Below are 22329 nucleotides of genomic sequence, written 5' to 3'. Positions count from 1 at the left end.
CCCGAGGGGCTGGGAGAGGGTCCGGCCCACGCTGCGCCTGGGCTGGGACTCTAAAATTATATATTCTTAAAAAAATAAATAAAATCATATATTCTTGGTATTCTCTTAGTATTTCTAGCTTTGAATTTATTTTTGTTTGTGCTGCTGACTGAACCCCAGGCTTTACCTATGTTAGGCCAGTATTTTACTTCAAGTACAATTCCATATCAGTTATAAAATTTCTTAAGTAAAATATCCGCTCTAGTCAGGTGTGGTGGCACGTACCTGTAATCCTAGCACTTGGAAGGCTGACGCAGGATCCCTACAAATTCTGGGTCAGCCTAGGCTACACAGTTCAGTTCAAGGTTAGCCTGAGCTACAAAGTGAGATCATGTCTCAAGCAAACTAACAAACTTGTTGTAAGTGCATATTTAGAGGGTCTGACATTTGTTTCTTAGCTGTTTACATGATTTTTATAAAAGCGATCTCTAAAGAATCATGAACAATCTACAAATAGTCAAGAAACTCCTGTAGACCACAGTTGTCTTTTTTCTTTTAAGCTACTGGGTCCAGAGCTCACAGCCTTTGCACTACACTACATCTCTAATCCTATTCTTTAATTGTGAGATGGCCTCACCAAGTTTCTGTGTTACCCTGGCTGAGCCTGAACTTGTGATTCTTCTTTCTCAAATTCCTGGAGTTCAGGGATCATACGGGTACAGCACTAGGTTGACTTAGACCACAGTTCTTAAGTAAGGTAAGAAAATTCAAACCAAGGACAGAATTATTAAAAGAGATACTGCATTATTAGATTCTCCATGTGTGTGTGTGTGTGTGTGTGTGTGTGTGTGTACTGGGGATCAAACACAAGACAGTATGGAGCTACATACCTAGCACTTTTGAAGTTGTCCAGGTCAGAGTTGAACTTGTTATCCTCGTGCTTTAACCTCCCAAGTAGCTGACACTACCAGCATGTACCACCATGCCCCGTTCACAAATAACGTTTAAAAGTAGCTATTTTTTGGGCCAGCCAGCCAGCTAGTTTAGTGGTGCCTGCCCTGCCCCCAATGTGCACTGAGATGGTGAATGAGACTGAGTGTAGCATGCACCTGTAATCCCAGTGAACGGTAGGCTGAACACAGGAGGATCACTATGAGTCTGATTTGTGTTGTGAGACCCTGTATTAAATCCATTAAAAAGTAGCTATTTTTCACATACAAAATTAAGTTTATATTAAATCCTAAACTTAAAAATTATTATACATTCAAATGTATACTAAAATTTAATCACATCAATACTTAAGTTATCCTTAAAAGAAATGTTTTTGTCTATTACTAGATTTTTTTTTTGGTGGAACCCAGGGATTGAACTCAGGCCCTGGTGCTTGCCAGGGAAGTGCTTATTCCACTGAGCCATCTCCCCGGCCCTGTCTATTACTAGAGTTTGAAAACTTGAGATTTAATCTGTTTAACTGAATTTTAAAGGTTATAAAACATTGTAATATGCTAACATATTTACTAATTGTTCTCTATCCACCCATCTCAATTTTTTTCCTAGCACTTATTAGAATAATATGTTTGTTGTTGAAATTTTTAAAATACACAGGAGTATAGAGAAAAAAATTCTCTAAAATCTACTTATTTTTGCACAAAGATACCTTGTAGCAATCTGATCACTACTTTTCTAGAATTTCAACATAAATTAATTTTAAACAGTCTTAAATAGGAGGTCCTATAGTTTTGTAAAAAGCCATTTTCATTTCATAATAAACAAGGTTTCAGAAACATGGCCATATACAAAATTTTACTTTGTCTTTTAAAAATCCATACCTAGCTGGGCACAGTGGCATAAACCTGTAATTCTAGCACTTGGAAGGCTAAGGCAGGAGGAGTGCTTGAGCTCAGGTGTCGAAGCTCAGGTGGGACAAACATACAGAGATACTACCTCAAAATAAAGAAATAAAATACATAAAAATAAGGCCTGGGGATGTAGCTCAGTGGTAGAATCCTTACCTACCATTCGTGAGTCCATGAGTACAATCCCTAGAGCCATATAAATTAATGAATAAACACCACCCCATAGAACTCTATTATGTAAGCAAGCCACAATTAATTGAACCAAATCCCACACTGCGGGTCATATCTAATTTTTCAACATTCTAACAATGTTGCAATCCTTTCACATGTATCTTTGCCTATGCCAAGTTGTCTCATTAGAATAAATTTCAAGAAGTAAGATTACTGGGTGAAAGTGTATATCTATTTCTAATTTAGAGATGCATTGTCAAATAAAGTACAATTTACATTCCTATCAAGTCACACAAAAAGGTTCAAGATGCTGCGCAGGCCTAGCAGTGGCTCTGCGTGTGGTGATGTCAGTTGCTACTCCATGGCAGCCAGGTACCCACTGCTTTGTGCTGGTCTGCTTTCCTCAGTCTCATGTGGCGATGGCAGACAATCTCAGGGATGAGTGGTGGGAGAATGAGCCAGCAGGAGCAGCCAGCAGCCCAGAATCATCAGATGGTGAAGAAGGATGAGAAACAAAAATGACACCGCAAGACACAGCTTCAGCTCCTATATCACCAAAAAAAAAAACTGAACAGCCTGAAGAATGATTCTTGATAAAACCAAAGGAAACAAAAGAAGGTGCCACAGAGACCAGGAAGAGGAAAAAGAAGAAAATCACTGATGTTCTTGCAAAATCAGAGCCAAAACCAGGGACACCTGAAGATCTACAGAAGCTGATGAATAACTATTACAGCAGCAATTGCTCAGTGGCTGAATTAGAAGAACTGAATCTACCAGATTCCTGTTTCCTCAAGGCCAATGATTTCACTCACAGTTTTTCATCAGACCTAAAAGACATTTGTCCTAAATGGGTAAAACTTCAGAAAAACGACAGTGAGAAGAAGTCGGTCTTGATGCTGATCATTTGCAGCTCTGCCATCTGAGCTCTGGAGCTCATTAGGTCAATGACGGCATTCAGAGGAGACAGCAAAGTTATAAAATGACTGCAAAACACATAAAGGTCCAGGAGCACGTAAAGTTGCTGGAGAAGCGTGTGGTGCATCTGGGTGTAGGAACTCCAGGGAGAATTAAAGAACTCATTAAACAAGGTGGCCTTAACTTGAACCCCTTAAAGTTTCTGGTTTCTGATTGGAACTGCAGAGATCAGAAGCTGCAAAGAATGATGGACATTCCCGAGATAAGCAAGGTTTTCGAACTTTTAGAATTGGGAGTACTCAGCCTATACAAGTCAGAATCCTTAAAGCTGGGCCTTTTCTAATCCTTGATCCTAAAGAAGATTGCAGTTTTGAAAGTGGAACTTGCATCTTATTTAATGACGTGGGTGCAAATCAACTATTATTTTTCATTATGTTAACTGCATTCCCAGATACATCTCTGGGAATGTTGGGAGTCTCTAAAAGAATGAATCTGTGGTTTTGCCTATTCCCTGTAGAATACAGAATCACCAGCTTGTGGGGGGGGGGGAAGAAGATGCTAGGCAATACAAATCTTTGAAATCTGATAGAAGAAAAATGACTGTACTATATAATCTTTTTATTATTAGTGAAATCCACTCTATTAGCCCCTATTTGCTTTATATTCTTTATATTCATTTTTCTATTTGGCTATTTTTATTAATTTGCAACACATATACTAATGTTAAAATTGTGACAGAAACATTCAAGCTAGCTTTTAAAAACTGTGATGTGTTTGCTATGTATGTTTAGATTTTTTAATATAGTCAATTCTGTCACTAGTGTTCTTTGTAAACTGGGTTCATGCTTGCTGCAAACCTTTTCACAATGGAAAACAAATTTACCTATAACTATGTAAGGAATTGGAACAGCAGCTGAAAATTTCTTTAATTTGTGTTATATCCTCTAAATCAGATTATGTAGTAAGCATACTTCTATCAAGCAAAAAACGGACATTACAGTTTAAAGCAGTTATTATTTAGGTAATTCAGTGTATTATTTTTAAAAATCCTTAACACAACCATAACTTGACAGATAACTGGTGTTGCTGTGAAATAAAATGGATAAAATTTTCCAGATGATTAGAGCATGCGGAAATGCAGTATTAGGTTTGTTGTTTGAATTTCCTGAGACCTCTGGAATTTTATTTGTACTACAGGTACTTCTCTTTCAGCCAGAAACATCAATAAGTGGGTCTAACCTCGAGAATACTACCTTAACCCTTTCTAAACTGCTTTCCTTAAGCTTCTGTTAATGCCTTGCTGTTCTCCAACCACAAATGAGCAAATAATGGCTGATGAGGGTCACATGACACAACAGAACAAAATAAGGATACATCCATCCTTCAGCAGCAACAATATAAGTTTGCTCTACCACCTCTAGGATATAGGTTATTTTGAGTTCTTAAAACTTTACTTATAATTTTTCAAGTGTTTACATAAGTTGAGGTTGTCTGAAGCTTAGCAGATAGGTGAAGATATCAAAGATTCCGAAGCCTTACTTAAAAAAGTGCCACAGTACAAATAAGTGCTTGCCTGAACATAAAATCTAAGATGCTAATCAAGTTACCAAATAATGATAAATTTTAAATACAACTGACAAACAGAAAACATATATTGGAATTAGTACATTAATGGCTGCTTCATATTTACATTTTTTATAAAAATAGTGCTATATATTGAGTTTTAACTCAAGTAAGCATCCAAAATGTTTTTTACTACATTTCTTTTTCTGTAATTTTTTAGGGAAGGGACTACAGGGTGTTCAGGGTCTTACTACTAGATCGGACTGGTAGTGATTCTCCTGTTTACAGCCTCCCAAGTGCTGGGATTACAGGCGCGCACCACCACACCCAGTCTCAATTGCTGTCTCAGCACGCCCAGGGAGTGGGGCCAGCATGGCAGGCCCAGGGTCAAACCCCCAGCCCCAATCCGCTGAGCTATTTGGCCAGCACTTACTATATTTTAATTCAACTGCAAATAAAGTTTTAATAGAAATTTCAAAATAAAATTAAAACACTATGAAATTTCCCCTGAAAAATGCCTTTATGAAACAGGATGAAGGAGTCCCAGAAATACAAAAATAATATCTAAAGTTTGGGACACCCTCATTTTGTCCTAGTAGACAGACTATAAATCCTGCCATGCTTACCTATTACCCTCTACATTCCCATTCTGTCACTGTCCTTTTCTTTTTTTAATTTTTGCTCTACTTTGCACACATTCTTCTTTGCTGCTCTTAAAACATCTACATATTTTCTCACCTCAGAGCTTTTGTAATTGCTACCTTTTTGCCTAAAAAAGTGCTTTACCCAGATAGCCAAACAGCTGTTCCCTCATTGCCTTCATGCCCCATCCCCTCATTAGAAGTCCTCATGACAGACTCTTACAAAAGAGCAAGCCATATCTTTGACTCCAGCACTCTGTTCTTCATACTGCTTTGGACTTATAAATAGCACTTAGGTATATATGACAAATTGGTTTGTTTTTGAAATATATAAAAGTATTTTTTACAATCCCTTCTTGCTAAACCACTGAACCTCAAGGAGTAGTCAGCGGAATCTTGTTGGTGCTCTCCTCTCACTTCTCATCCCCATAACTGGGCCTGAACCCAGGGACTTGCCAGGATGGGCAAATGATCCATCACTAAGCTACATCCCCACCCCTTTTCAAAATTTTGAGACAGGGTCTCCTAAACTGCCTATACCCTTTGATCCTCCTGCCTCAGCCTCATCCCAAGTAGCAAGAATTACAGTCATGTGCTGCCACAACCAGCTATCTTTATTGATTCTTAAGGAATGTACAGTAGTCTCTTGTTCTAATTTGAGATATTACAGTATTGTCCTTCAAGCATTCCTTACTACACTCAAATATATCTTAATTGTATGAAAAACTGCTCAAACAGAAAATAATCTTGGGGCCGGGGAAATAGCTCCGGGGCTGGGGAGATAGCTCAGTAGGATAAGCACCTGGGGCCTGAGTTCAATCCCTGGTTCTGTTAAAAAAAAAAAAAAAAAAAAAACCCTCAATATTTTGAGAGAAAATGAAATTAATTAGTATGAAACCTTTAAAAAAGCTAAGATAAATGAATTATTATTTTCTCCAGGCAACATGATTGCGGTTATTCTTAACTTTCCTCATTTTTAAGATCAAATTGGTTTTATAATTTAGATTTTAATGTGTTCAAAGGTTAATTTTAAAATGTTTTCATCACCTCCAAAATCCACCCTATAACCATGAGGTGGGGATGTAGCTTAAGGCTGGATCATTTGCCTAGCCTGGCAAGGCCCTGGGTTCAGTCCCATTTTCCTCTACTTTTCTAATCATAGATCACTACTAATCAAATTTCTGTTTCTATACATTTTCCTACTTTGGATGTTTGGATAAATGAAATCATAAAGTATGTGGTCATTTGTGACTGGCTTCTTTCAAAGTTTACCCACACTATAATACATACCAGCACTTCATTCCTCTGTATCTGCTGCATAATTATTATTTGTCCATCCTTGCATCCAATGATAGACACTTTGTATTTTTTGAGTTATTATGAAAAATACTATGAACACCTGTGCACAGATTGTGTGGACATAGTTCTATATTTCTTGAGTTCTACATTTCTAGGAGTGAAAAATGTATTTTTAATTGTTTACTTTCTAAATCGGGTGTGCTAGCACATGCCTGTAATTCTAGCCCTCAGGAGGCTGAGGAAGGAGAACTGCCACAAGTCTGAGGCTAGCCTAGCTGTGAGTGCAAGGCCAGCCCAAATTACATAGCAAGATCTTGTCTAAAAAAAATCAAAATAAATAAACTTAAGAAAATGCTTACTTTCTGTCCATCTTTCCTTTTTCCATTATAAAGTAAATTACACAAGATCGAGGTTATTTTTGCACCGTTAGATCTCCCGTGACTAGAACTGCATCTTATACACAGTAGGTACTGCTATATTTCTTTTGTACTGAATACATGACTGGAATAATTTTTTTCTTTCTCTGAATGTACTAAATGAGCAGAGATGGAGGGACAATGCATATTTAAGATGGCAGAGATCATAATTATGCTGTGGCAAACTCACAAATCACCTATCTAATCTTGGCAATTAAGAGCTGATAAAAGCAATAATTTGGTTTAATCTTGATAGTATTAGAGACATGGCCACCGTTTATAATTGGTTGTTAAACAAAACTTTATGCAAAACAGATAACTTCTGAAAGCATCTGAAGCATGTTAGGCTTTCAGTAACCATGTGTGAAAGAAAGATAAAGGCAAAGGGGGAAACCCAATTAGTTCTCTTTGCAAATGCCTTTGTGTTGAAGATACCCAGGGTCAAGATTGCAAGCATTTCTCCCTCATTCCTCTATAGCGAACTGGTTCCCCAATCCCACTATAATTTAGACCAAGTCATTATTATTTCAAATTGTCACAAAACAACCCTACCAAACTTGATTTCTGCTTCCAGTATAATTCATCTAGCACACCAATATAAATTAATTTTTTCTAAAATAATAGAAGTTCAACTAGGAATAGAAAATAAGTACAAACTCCTAGCCATAAATTCTGCCTCTTGTTCATATATCTTTTAATCTGGGAAGTTTCACTTTCTTCCTTTAGCCACTTTTACAGATCACTCACTGAACAAATATTTGGGCACTGACTATGTGCCAATACTGGGTTTTGTACTGGGGATTATGGTAATGAACAACACAGTCTTGGTTCTTATGTTCATACAGTCAAATGAGAAAAACAGATGTTTAAATAAATAATTACATAAATAAACACTGGGATAAATGCCATGAAAGAGCATGCGGTACTATGACAAAGAATGAATAGAGATGATTTATTGACAGAAGAGGCTATGCTGGGAACTAAGACAGAATAAACAGCTTAGCAAATCCCAGTAAGCTAAGGGGTTGGAAAAAAGAATGATGCAAGATTAAGTAGTATGGGTAGACAAGCCAGGTCATATACAACTCTTGAAGTCCTTCATCTAAGAAATCTAACTCTGCTAAGCCTTTCTAAACTTAATTGTGGAAACCTCTGTAGGGAAACCAGTAAAAACCAAGTATGGTATTTCATGGAACATATTTTCAGTCATGGTATCACATAAGGAACATTTGCTTTGGCCTCATGCTGATGATTTGAAAGTAACACAATATGAAAATTCATTCTCATTAAAAAAATCAAAAAGTATTGCACAGAAAAATGTTAACACAGCAAGTATGACACTGCTATCCTTGAAAAGATCTGCCTGTAAGGCTGGAATTTACCCCATGAGTCTTTTCCTTTTGTATTCTTTTGCTGTAATAACTCTGTGAGTCATACCACAAGTCCAGTCCTGTGGCGTCCTCCTAGGGAATCATCAAATATATACTTGGTTTTGGGGATCTTAATGCAGATACAAAATGGCATACCATGTGATGGCTTCATCTAGCACTAGACTACATTTTTTTTTTTTTTTTTGGTGGTACCAGGGATTGAACTCAGGACCTTGTACTTGCCAGGCAACCACTTATTTCACAGAGCTATCTCCCAGACCCCTAGACTACATTGTTTGAGAATAAATATTTAGCTGATATTCAGGTATAAAGATTTTTTATAAAAATAAAAATTAGAATACTGGTTATGCTTAAAAGAAAAATGGTGGCTATGACTGTAAAGAGGCAAAAGCAGGCCTTCTGGAATGTTCACAATGTTCTACTATACAGCCAGGATGACATCAACTTTAAAATCTTATCAGCCATATATATATTCATTTAAATTATATAATAATATTTATATGCAAAATACTATATACTTATATAAGTTTATACATTGCTTTAAATTATAGAAAAGTATAATATATATATATATATATATATATATTACATAAATAATTTTGTACCTGAGATTGAACTCAGGACCTTGCATTTGCCAGATAGGTGTTTATGCTGCTAAGCTATCTCCCCGGAGCAAAATGTGATTTGGGAGTTAAAGCCTGGTTGGAGGAGGTGGGTCACTCAGGGTGTGTCTTTATCCTTCCCTTGATCTCTCTCTCTGTTTCTTGCACCATGAGTGATTATCTGCCATGTTGCACTACCTTGGAGCCAGCCAATTACAGACTGAAACCCATACAAACTGTAAGTCAAAATAAACCTTTCTTCCTTTAAGTTGTGGGTGTTGAGTATTGTTTCAGTGATGAAGAAAGTAACTAAGACATAGAGTCTGTACAAATTTGAAAGTCCCAGCAGAAGCCTTAAAACTAATTCTATTTCCTAAAGGGGAAAAAAAAAACAAAAACAGAATGAATGGAAAGCTGAGTACTGGGGCAAAGGAAATGCTGATGATTTGGAGTCTGGAAAAGGGGGGAAAATGAGTAAATAAAAGGAAAGTGTAAAAAACACTAAACAAGCCAGGTAGTGCCCATGACAGGGTGTATTTTAAGGAACTTAATGAGCACTTGAATGAGTTTTACTCTAAACTGAGAACTCATCTCTTTCCTCTCTGCTATCACCGGTTTGGAATACATTTCAATTTTAGTACTTCTACCCTGTAAGAACAAGTCAGATTTCTATGTCCTCAACATATTAAGCTCCCAGAGTATTAGAACTGTGTCTTTAAATCCTCACTCTATTACCGCCATCTTATTTTTCCTTTGACACCTGTATGCAAGACCCTTAGCCAAGCACTGTCTGGATTTTCTAAAAAGGAGCTCCCAGTCTTGGGCAGAACACATCTCACACTTTAAATAAAACACTGGGTACAAGTCAGTACAAGCAGAAAGAATCTGAATATGACATGAAAATTAGAGAATGGTGATCAGGCTTCAATGGTAAGAGGGTATCTGCTCTGGCTTGCCCATTAAAGATGTCTGAATTTAAACAGGAGAAATGTAAGGACATTTAAAGAGAGAACAGTTTAAGAATTAATACGTATCACAACACCCAAGATATGAAAAAAACTTACATGTCTATCAACACATAAATGGACTAAGAAACTGCAGTGTAGACATCCAGTGGATAAGCCACTTTAATGAAGAAACATTTGACAATATAGGTGAACCTTGAAGTTATTAAGTTAAATAAGTTGGTCATAAGAAGACAAATATCACATAAATCCACTTAGGAGGTATTTATCTAGGCCTGATCACTACCCTGACTAATTAGAGCCTATCCTAGTCAAATTTATAGAATCAGAATGGAATGGTGGCTCCCAGGGGCAGGGTGGAAAACTGAGGAGTTAACATCCAAGGGGCACAAAATTTCAGATAAGCAAGATGAATAAGCTCAATAATACAGCACTGCATATTTAACAATTTATTAAGAGGATAGATCTCACATTTTATTACTACACAAAATTAAAACTTTAAAAAATAGAAATATGTAAGATAACATATAAGCACTAGGAAATAAAGCAAGAAAGGAAGGCTTGAGAGCTGATTAGATAAGAGTAAAAAAGAAAGAAGCAAAGATAATGCCATTGTCCTTGTAGGGAGATAAAGGAAACCAAAAGGATCAGCTAGAGAAATGAGAAAACCAGAAGAACTGCAGTCTCAGAATTCAGAGGAGGAAAATGAACCTGAAGTGAAAACTTAGAGGTGCTTGACTCTTTCAGAGGTATGGCTGCAAAATGGTGCATAGAAGTAAGACAGTAGAAGAGAGGGATGTGGAAATCTGCAACAATATGTGTGAGAGAAGGTATTAAAACCAATGAGTAACTGAATAGGAATATTGTAGTATGGTGCAGTTTTCAGACAGCGTGACTGTGTTTCTCTCAGATATTTAGCAATGTCTGGGGGCATTTGGCCACATATGGGGAAGGTTCTACTGGCATCTAATGGGTAGAGGCCAAGAACGCTGCTAAGCATTTTACAGGGTAAGGGTTAGTCCCTCACAACAAAGAATTATGTGGCTCAAAATGGCAATAGTGTCCAAGTTAAGAAGCTGATAATATAGTGTAAAATATGCAGAAAAGGGAAAGCGATAAGTCAAAGAAGCAAGGCCTTTGGTAAAGGAAGAACATGCACTGTGGAGAAGGACTTCCAGTTCTTTATCTGGTGACCTGATTATAAAAATTATAGCACAACAATAGAAGTAGCTTCAAAAATTTATTTGAAAGGTCTATAGACTATGAAGAGTGTCTTACTTTTCTCATTGCTGAAACAAAATACCCACTATCCACAAGCCAAAGGGGGAAAGGGTTATTCAGTTCAGTTTGTAGAGGTTTCAGTCTATTGTTGGCTGGCTCCAAGGCACAGTGGCACGGCAGACAGACATCACCAAGGAGAAACAGTTCATGGTGGGCAGAAGGTAACATAAACAAGCAAGACACAACCATAGCTCTTTCTATGCCCTTGCATCTTATCCAGGTTACTTGGAGTAGGTAATAGTGACACCTTTAATACTAGTGCCCATGACTCTAGCATTACATCATGAATCAATCCCATGGTCACACACTCTAGATCCAGCGACCTCTGAAAAAAAACCCGTCCATGCCCTCAACCAAACATAATTCTTTTTTTCATGTATTTGGTACAGGGTCTCACTATCCAGCTCGGACTCATAGTGATCCTCGTGTTTTCAGCCTTCCCAGGACTAGGATTACAGGTGTGCACTAGCAAGCCCGACAACTCGGTCGTTAGCTCAGTGTGCCCGGGGGTGGGGCCAGTGTGGTATGCAGGACCAACACTTGAATCCTGATCCCTGTACTTGGCAAAGAAGACACTTAGTGTGCTGAGCTATCTCACCAGCCCCTAAATACAATTCATAACATAAATATTCCAAATTATCTGATAAACACGACTACAACAGGCATGCCCTACTTCATTATCTATACAACAACTATTTGATACAGATATACCACATACCCTCTGGAATAGTCAAAATTTAAACTATTGGTATACTTTTTAAAAAGAAATCTATATAAACACAGAAATTTTACCCAGAGTTAATAAATATGAATGATCACAATGCCCTAGTTGTACTATAATTTTTTTCTTTAAATTCATTTATTTTTTTCAATAATTTTATTGAGAAACAAATAGCAATGAGAGTACTGTATTTTATAAAATTTCCTTTGTCTTTTGGAAACTAATTACAGTTGGTCTGTATTTTAACAGTTCACAGAGGGAAAATGTGAAAAATAAGCCTACAAAACACTACTTTAAAGGCTGCTAAGGCGGATGAGGCCAGAGGTTCGATCCCTGGGCCTGAAGATGTGGGCCCCACTGCTGGGGTGCGCTGAGAGGGCAACAGACTGGGCATGGTGGCATGCACCTGTAATCCCAGCTCTCGGGAAGCTGGAATCAGGCCGATCACTACAAGTCCGATCTAGTAGTGAAACCCTGAACACCCTGTAAACCCTTCCCTGAAGGCTGCGAAGTAATACTGTTACATAGGATAATGGAGAGTTAACAGTGATTACATAAAAATGGGGATCCTGGATATGGTGGCCCACACCTATAATCTAGGCTCCTGGTAGGCTGAAGCAGGTGGATCAAGAGCTTGAGTCCAGTCTGGACAACCTGGTGAGACTCTGTCTCAAGATAAAAAATAAAAATCTCTGGGGATTTAGTTCCTTGCTAATACACCCAAGGATTCAATTCCCCCAGTACTGTAGGATTTTTTTTTTTTTTTTTTTTTCCTGACTCAGGCTGTCTTAAAGGCAGGTCTGGTAATGCATGTGGAGTTGGGGATCAAACCCTGTCCCCTGCGCCTGACTGCATTTGCATGAGCAGGTACTTAAACTACTGAGCTAACCTGCAGGACTCCCTCCCCCAGTACTTTAAAACAAAGCAAAACACAACAAAACACTAATATTGCTTTAACTAAGTAAAACTTTTCTTCAATAAATGTCTATAAACATAAACAGCACACACAAAATATGAGACGGATCTTGGCTTAACTTCTCAAAATCTGAAATATAAACAGCATTATACACATTTGCACATTTTGAAAAGTTGCAGAAAAAATTAGCATCTGTGTTCCACATACCATAAGTATTTTCACACAGATTATCTTAACTAGTTCAAACAGGAACATTTAGGGTGATAATATTCATTATACAGATGTGGACAGTAAAGTACAATACAGCTAACTGCAGTAAAAAGCTAACAAACTAGACATGAAAATAAGAGTCTCCGTCACAGCCAAATATAACTAAAAGATCTTTTCATATATCCACCATACAACCTTCTAAATTTTTAAATGTATATTCTATTCCTCTTTCCCTTATTTAGAAATAACTTTGCTTTTCTAAAAATCACTATACAGTTTAATTTACTTGACTAAAGCGAACACATGATGAATCTGCAAATTTTAACTCTTCTTCTCCATCCTTCCTGGCTTGTCAGACATTGTTGAAGCATGTGACTGAACTATGACTCTGTAATTAAGGCTGTAATCAGACTTCTATGTCATTAGCTATTACTAACATTTGCTACAAACTTAGCTAGCTCTGCCACAAAGTTTTTTGCTTACAAGAAAATTCTCAAGTCTAGTTTCAAGCAAGCAAAAAGTATTTTGGGAAAGTCTGAGACAAGAATAATTTGGTTTTGAAGCATATTATAGACTTTTTCCTAAATAACTCACAGATGAATCCCAGATAAAATAAACCTAAATATAATTTCAACACATGGAGGAAAAGATACATATGACCCAATGTATACATAAATCAAACCATTATAGTATACCTCACAAATATGTATAAATATTACATCAATCAAAAATATTTGAGGTTTTTAAAGACAGATTATAGCTGGAGTTAATTCTGCCATAAAAATCTCTTTCCAAGAAGGGAGGGAAAGAAGGAAATGGCACAATAATAGCATACTCATTACTACTCCTTCTATAATAATTATGGCCAATGGAGACTCACCCTTTTTCTTTTTTTTTTTGGTACTGGAAATTGAACTCAGGACTTTGTGCTTGCCAGGCAGGTGCTTATGCCACTGAGCTATCTTCCCCAGACTCATTTTTTATCAGAGAAAATTTCTACATAACAATAAAAGACAAGCAAAGAACAAAGTCTGGTCTAGTTAATTTTTCCACTTTCACTTTAAAGATAATAATATATTTCATGTTTATTTTAAGATCACTTACAAAGTACTCTTTCATGTTATTATTTGATTCTAACAACTACTCACCTACTGAATACCAGTTATGTACCAGATACTATACTATATCCTGTATGTCTTGACACAAAGCATAGTTATATTGAAGGGCCAGACATACAAGTGATATACTACAACATGGGCTGAAGAGTGGTCCGATGTATCAGCAAAGTTGATGCCTATTGCTTGATTAATATAATTGGACCTTTTGAGATTTTTTTTTTTTTTTTTTTTTTGTACTGGTAATCAAATTCAGGAGCTCGTGCTTTCCAGGTAAGGCTCTCTGCCACTGAGCTATATATCCCCAGACCCAATATAATTGGATCTTAAACAATAAAAAGAATTGCATCAATCAGATTTTTGATGATAATTTCAATGAACTGGTTTAAACAATAAGAAATTGATTTATTAAGAGAGGTCCCATGACAGAAAAGGACCAGACCTGGTTTGGGCCTGTAAACCACTTGGCTAAATGATGTTATGAAGAGTACATATTCCTTCTACTTTTCTACTTTGCCATCTTCTTCAGGGAATCCTTCAACTTCTACAGTTACAGGACAGCTGTCAGGAGCATCATTGGTCTCATGCTCTCTTTTCTTTAAAAAAGAAATCCTTTCTCAGTCAGGCAGGGCAGCACACACCCATAATCCCAGCAAATTTGAGCCTGGGGAATTTAATGTGCTAGGGATATAGCTCAGTGTGAAGGCCTTGGATTCAATAATGAGTACCACCCCCATCCCCCCACCCCACCCCACAAACACACACAAACCTCAAGAGTATTTAGGAGTGTCTCCTTTCAATCCAACTGGGACAAAGACGGGAAGTGCCATGAGCTAATCAGTCTGGACTAGCCAAAAGCTACCCCTGGAGCTGGTACTGAATCACCTTCTCCAAGTCTGCATGCATGAGTAAAAGCAAATTTCTGCAACAAAGTACATACCAGTCAGGAAGCTCACAGTTGATGCATGGCAAAAAGAAAACTTCAAGCACTGGGTAAACACAAGACAAACAGAAAAGCACAGGGAATAGAAACCAATTTGGGAGGAAGAGGGCAAAAATATATATTGAAGAAAAGACAGTCTTTACAACTCTTCTTCCCCTCCTTGCTTAACAAGCTTTGTTTCCATTTTATTGTTATTTTTTCTTTCCTTTCTACCTCCCCCACACCCCCTTCCCTTTGAAAATTACTTCCCATTACACAATGGGAAGCCAGTTGTAGTGGCCTACACTTGTAATCCCAGCACTGGGGAGGCTAGGGCAGGAAGATAATAGCGAGTTTCAGGCCAGCATGGGCTACATAGTGAGTTCAAGGCTAACGTGAACTACACAGCAAGACTCTGTCTCAACATTAATAGCTAAATGGATGGACCTTATAACCATACTCTTAAGTGAAACAAATCAGACAAGTATGTGTAAATATTGTGCTGTCTCTCTGTTATGAGAAACTGAAGTGTAAGTAAGAACCAAAACATGTAATAGACATTGTGAAATGGGAAGTAATTGTTCAAAGGGAAAGGGCAATGGGGAGGTAGAAGGGAAAAACAAAACAAAACAAACAATAAAATGGAAACAAAGTTTGTTAAGGAAGGAGGGGAAGAGGGGTTGCAGAGAGGTTGAAGAGAGGGAAGGAAAATAAAAAAAGGAACAAAAATATAATGTATACAGGTACAAATTCCCTATGATGAATATGATCACTATACATATCTAAATTGTACCAATAAATGCTTGTCTTTAAATAAATAGTGCTGGGAAAACTGCTGTCCACACAAAATGGTGTTAGAAACTATAAACTCTTTTTTTTTTTTTTTTTTTTTTTGTGGTACCGAGGACCAAACTCAGGACCTTGTGCTTGCCAGGTAAGTACTTATTCCACTAAGCTATCTCCCTGGCCTTGAGGGAAAAAAAGTGGCATTTTCATACTTACTCATTTCAAAATTTAAAGCCATAGTAATTTAAACAGGGTAATACTGGCAACAAGAGTTTTATAGACCAAAACAGTAGAATAGAAAGCCCCCAGATACTGTAAATCGCTGAACTTAAGATCAAATATTTTTCTTAATGCTAGGCATCAAACCCAGGGTCTTACATATATATGTTAAGCATGTTCTTTACCACTAAACTACACCATGGGCCCTTAGATGAGTTTTAGTAAGAGTGCCAAGGCCATTCAATAAGAAAGAATATGACAATGTTTGTCCTAGATGTGCCCACAAAGCCTCATGCAGTCATAGGGTAGGCTTCTATAGTTTGTGATTAATTCATAATCCAATGTTGGGATTATGGGTGGGAATTCTGCTGGGACTATGGGTGTGAGTGCTACCCCAACTCTGGGGCAGATAACCTGAATTCAATATAAGGGAAGAAAAGGGCTCACTCTTTCTGTTTCCCCATTTTTCTCTTGCTGTTTTGCCGTTTTCCGTCACCAGGAACTGCTGCCCTCTGCCATGTGCCACTCTGCCTTGGAGCCATCTGATTATGGAGTGAAAGAAACCTCCACAAACTGTGAAATAAACAAACCTTTCCTTCCTTAATTTTGGGAGTCAGATATTCTGTCCGAGCATTGAGAGAAAAGTAACTGAGATAGACACCAAAACCACAAGCATCAAAAGAAAAACCAGGTAAACAAGATTGGACTAAAATTAAACATTTTTGCACGAATTGGGAGAAAATCTATTTAAATCATGTCTGAAAAGGGACATGATTCAGAAAATACAAAGAACGACAACTCAACAACAAAACTTAAAATGAATGAGCATGTACACGCGCGGTGCACACACATGCGCGCGCGTGCACACATACACACACACACACACCACACTAATCAAACCGAACTGCTCAGGCACCCATGTATTGGCCAGAATGTGGATGGAGAGTGGAATCCTTGTGCACTTCTGATGAGAATGTAAAGTTTTCCCAGCAGCACCCCCCCTACAAAAAAGTCCCACAAAAAGTGATCTGAACAAATGTTTTTATACCCATGTCCCTAACAGTGTTTAATCAATAGTGAAAAGGTAGGCACAACTCAAGTGTCTAATACTGGATGAATGGGGGTTTCTTTTTTTTTTGTGGAACCAGAGATTGAACTCAGGCCCTTGCACTTGCCAAGCAAGCACTTATTCTACCGAGCTATGTCCCTGGCCCCTAATGCTGGATGAATCGGTAAGCAAAATGTAGCATATACATAGAATAAAATATTTGGCCTTAAAAAGGCAACTCTGACATGTTACAACATCAATGGAACTTGAAGACATTATGTTAAATTGAATAAACCAATAATAAAAGGTCAACTACTATATGACTCCATGATTCCATTTATATGTGATATCTAAAATAACGAACTTAAAAATAAAATAAATAAAATATCGAACTTAAAGAAACAGAGAACATGTAATATGTTTGTTGCTAGGGATTGGGAGGTAACCACATTAGTGTTTACTGGCATAATGAATTTCAGTTTAAAAAGATTCTGGCAAATGGGGCCAGGGATGTGGCTCAGTAGTAGAGCCAGGGCCTTGTTTGGGTATCACAAGGCTTTGGTGGTTTCAGTCCACAGCACAGAACAAAATGAAATTAAGTTAAAAATGTTCGGGGTGGTAAGCGCAAGGGCCTGAGTTCAATTCCCAGTTCTGAAAAAAAAAAAAAAAAAAAAAAAAAATGTTGGGGGTTCAGGGTATGGTTCAGTGATAGGGTGCTTGCCTAACAAGCTCAAGGCTGGGTTCTGTCATCAATACTGCAAATAAGAACCAAACTGCAGATGGTTGGTGGTAATGATTGTACAACAATGTAAATATATAAATGCCACAGATATGTAAAACTATCAATGGCTAAGATGGTAAATTTTATGTTCTGTATATTTTACCATACATGAATTCCTGCTCTGCAAGCATTCCTACCTATTCCACACTACTTTAGGATCCCATCTGTTACAGTCAGGTCAAACAGCTAGTTACTGTCTCTCCTGGATCATTCTACACTATGCTCATTTTAACTCAACCTGCAGATTAATGACAGGTTTGCCTTGTTGGTCTATCACATTAATCCTTGACCTCCAAACTTCCAAAATCTCTCCTTACCTTCACAACAGAGTAAAACAAAATTCTTCAGTTCAACAAACATTCTACAGAAGTATTCTTCCAATTGTCTAACACTTCCTATGGAAATCATTCTCTCAAGGAAATTCAGTCATCAGCTCATCTTGGTCTCCTATTCTCCTCCCCCAAAGTTATTCTTCAATTTGTACTTTTGTTCTTCCCTCACAGAGTTACTGCTTCCAACTCTGTAAATATAAATTCTCATTGGTCAGTTAAAGCTCCAAGTGTTCCAGGAAGTTCTTTATAGACTCCTGAGGCCTCATTCCATCTCCCTCTGTCCTAAACACCCTCAAGATTCTTCCAGACTCATGTGGGTACATCTTATCTTTCCAGTAAAACCCGACAGTAAAGTCTATATATAGGATATTCTTATTCCCCCCTTAGCTCTAGTATAAGGTGAAATATAAAGCAGATCTACTGGAAACACTTATGTGATTTTTATGTGTGAGTTTCAATGACTAGAATATGAAATGAGAAACATTTGGTTTTCTTGCATTTCTGAAGGTTAACCTATGAAACACTACAAGTAAAATAGCTGTGGTCCAATCAGATGACAGATGAAAATTAGGCAGTTTAACTAGGAAGACAATCACAGATTTTTAAGTACTGGTAGTAGAGTCTAATACAAAGAACTTGTTTAAATGCTGGTGTTGAGACACAAAACAATATAGTATTTAGTTTTTGTGGGGCAGAATACTGATCTACGTTATTGAATTCACGCATAAGCTATGCTGCAATAAGATGAAAATGTAATCATGGGACTATGAAAACTCCAAATGAAATGTCACTCAGTTTTTATTAAATTCAGATTGGGGAAAAAAAAAAAAAAGAACCTTTCAGTTATCTTGGGTGAGCTGTCAGAGGCACTCTCATTTCTGTTTTCAATTGTACTGCACAAAGATCTCGGGATAGGGGTTGGGACAGGGACAGGCAGTATGGTCAAGAATACAATCAATGAAGACTGCGCAGCAAGAGAGCTCTCCAAATGGCATGTAAATAGGTCTAGGTCCTAGTTTTGATCTCACACCTCATCAACTGAGAAACTCTGTACGGCAAATCATACACTTCTCTGGGCCTGGTTTCCGGGCTTTTAATGTAACAGTCACACCACATCTCTACAGGTTTTTCTCACTCCAAAATTCCAAGACAAGTGTAATCACAGCTGCTGTTAACAATGCCTGACTCGTGTAAAGCCATTTCAAATCTTCCACATTTCAGGAAAAAAGCAATTTATTTCAGCAATCTAAAAGAAATGGATGCTATTCAGAGACAAAAGAGTTCTGTTAGTTGAAAAAACTAAGTCTGAAAAAAAAAGTCTCTTTTCTCGTTACAGTAAGATCTTTTAGGAAAGGAAGAGTGGCACTGGTAAAGATAGCCAAGACTGCTTGAGTAAATTAGGCCTACTCCAGAGTACTTAGTCTCTGTACTGGCATCTGAAAAGGTGCCATTGCAGTTCAAAGCAGAAAACAACACTTCTCAAGAGTTTCTCCAAAAACCAAAAGTTCTCGCTTACCTCGGAGGTAAGGCAGTAAACGGCTGTGCAAAGCACGGAAAAAGACAAACCTTTTGTCATTCGAGTATTCCAAGGAGCCCAGCCTCCTCCTCTTTATCAAACACTAGGTATTGTCTCTCCCCTACCTGTCAAAGCTCAATTGCAGCTTCATCCTCCAAGCAGTGACTTATCGGACGATCTAACTTCTCCCCCCGAGACTGGCCCGCATCGGGCCTTCGCGGGCCCTAAACCTGGGTCCTCCGCCCCACGCCCACCCTCGGGGGTCGCGGCCCCGCAACCGGTAACTGGCACCTGAGTCTCCGGGGCGGTTTGCTCGCGTCCTGGGAGCTGCAGGTCCCGCCCCTAGGAGCTGGGACCCTGAGCCCAGGGCCGGCCGGGCCGCAGCCACCTCGGGCCCCTCTCCCGCGGCGAGGGCCACACCTCGCGCCTCAGTCCCGGGACGGGAGCGCGCTGCCCAGCCAGTCCCTCCAAGCATCCGGGACTGGCCAGTTCGGCGCCACGGCGCCTCGGCCCCGGACAGACGACTCCTCCGTTCGGGCCCCACGCCCGCGCCTCCCGCGTCTTCCCAGCGCCACCCCCAGCGGCCCCAGGCCCAGGCGCAGCCACTTCCCCGCTGGGACGCCCCGCGCCGCGCCGGGCAGAACCTCGGCTTTCCAGGCTCAGAGGCACCGACGGACACTCACCCCGGAGGCTCCTCCCGCCGCTGCTGCTGGGACAGCTGCCGTCACCCCCGCCGCCGCCGCCACCAGCACCTCCGTCCGCACTGGCGCCAGCACCCGCGGCCATCCTCCTCCTGCCGCTGCCGCTACCGCTGCCGCCGCCCTCTCTCCTGTCAGTGGCTCAGGCTCCGGGACCGCTCCAGGTTTCCCTCACCGCCATTTTGACTCCTACAGGGAGCAGGAGGGGCTCGGCTCGGCGCGACCCTGCGGCGCCTGCGCGGCGCTGCGGAGCCGACCCAGGCTCCTCCCGATCCCGCCGTCGCCGCGCCCGGGTCACGTGGCCGGACGTCGGGGGGCGCGCGCCGGGGCGGGCTGGGAGCCGGCGTTCGGGGGCGCGCGCGTTGGGCCTGGGAGGGCGCCGACCGCCGGTCTGCTTGAGTTTCCTGCTTGTTACAACAGGCTGCATTTTCCAAGGAATTGTGACACATTAAATATCAGAAGGGAATTGCAATAAGTACGTCTTCGGATAATTCTGCCGAAACATATTTCCACTTTGCGCCTGGCAAGCGTGGAGTGACAGCAGCATACAGCCTTATCCAAGAAAATACGATTCCTTGAAAAAATCCCTTCTGCCGGAGTTGGGGTTTTGATGGCACTTGTTTCAAAGCGCTTGTTCGAGTAGTACCTTTACAGGCGCCACTTTGCTAGTTGCATAGATTTTTAAAAAATTCTTGGAGGTGTAGCCCAGTGGTTATTTCAGAGCGCTTACCTACCATGGGCAAGGTCTTGCGTTGTTCCCCAGATCTGAAAGACGCTTTAAAGTTTCCTTAAAGATACTCTCAAACAAAAGGCAGGGTTGATGAGATTCCAAGGTGTCCCCACTTGGGAAGGCCAAATCGCTTTCCTGGAACCTCCTTGTTTGGGAGTCAGAATAATTTGAGCGATGGAATAATAAAAAGGCCTTATATTTATGGAGCACCTTGCAATTTTCAGAACACAATTAAATACATGGTTTAGTTTGAACGCCCAAACCAGCCTTTCAGGTCGTGGGGACAGGTGTTATTATCATTGTTTTACAGCTGAGTAGGCAAGACAGGACTAGAAGCTAGGCATTCTGATTGCAGTCATTAACCACCATTACACCCTCTCATGGGCCTTACAAATACATAGTATATTTGTCCTCCATGAATTTATTTAAACGTTTTTGCGTTTTCTATGCACTCTTTGAGAAACAAGCTTTCATCTTTTGAGTTGTTTTAAAATTGCTTCTGAACGCAAAGGAAAAGCTAAATAAATCACCTACCCTTCATTCTCAGTTAAATCCTCTAGGCTTACCCTGTTGCACTTGTTCTTAGTTCTTGAATAAACTGTTTAGACAACCTGCTCTTAATTACTTGCTTTTTAGTTGACTTAAATAACACCTCTGACAGGTGGATCATGATGGTAACAGTTGATAAAATATCCCCAAACTCTAGCCTTGGGGAGGTGGATCTGAGACTTTCTCTCCAGCCAGCACATATGTGCCTGCCTCCTATATGAACTTTCTTCTCTGAAAAACTTATTGTTTCAGTGATTGTCATCCTGTGCACCAGGCAAAACCGGCCTAGTTGTGTAACATCTCGGAGCTTCAAAGGATAAGAGCAATGTTGAAGTTTCTCATGTTTAAAATTATCCCATGTTCCCTTGTATTTCATATGTTGTGTAATGAATTGAAGGATTTTTAAAAAAATTTAGAAGTCTTCCAACGAAAATATTTTACCTCTGAATATTGTTGCCTTTTGTTTTTTACTTTCTTTATGATTTATTATGTCTTCCTACCTTTATTCCCATTGAAAAGAAAGCTCATTCTGATTTATAATGGTTCACTTTTCTTCTTTCATCTTAGGTGTTTCCCTTATTGTGGTCCTTGAAGATTCGGAGGGTCAATCAGATAGCTCAGTGGATTAAAGCTTCTGCTTAGAGACTGGGTTTGATCCCCAGTGTACTGTGCCAGCCTTGCCCCCAGGGTACTCTGAGATGGTGATT

The 22329-nt window shown here is 39.3% G+C and overlaps 1 protein-coding gene and 1 pseudogene across 2 annotated transcripts in view; one reads left to right on the top strand and one right to left on the bottom strand.

The window, feature by feature from the left end:
- The window catches only part of Btbd7 (BTB domain containing 7), a 145252-nt gene extending 124629 nt beyond the window's left edge, over positions 1-20623 (bottom strand). For both annotated transcript variants that reach the window (XM_004635149.2, XM_023719615.1), the window contains exon 1: positions 20329-20623. The gene's annotated coding sequence lies outside the window, so the exon portion shown is untranslated. The remainder of the gene's footprint in view (positions 1-20328) is intronic.
- On the top strand, positions 2426-3264 carry LOC101568443 (annotated as a pseudogene).
- Positions 20624-22329: the final 1706 nt, after the last annotated feature.

This window comes from Octodon degus, unplaced genomic scaffold (assembly GCF_000260255.1).
Source record: "Octodon degus isolate 3935 unplaced genomic scaffold, OctDeg1.0 scaffold00070, whole genome shotgun sequence".
NCBI lineage: Eukaryota > Metazoa > Chordata > Mammalia > Rodentia > Octodontidae > Octodon > Octodon degus.
Note: the sequence above shows the minus strand (reverse complement) of the source record. Positions and strands in the feature narration are given on the sequence as shown.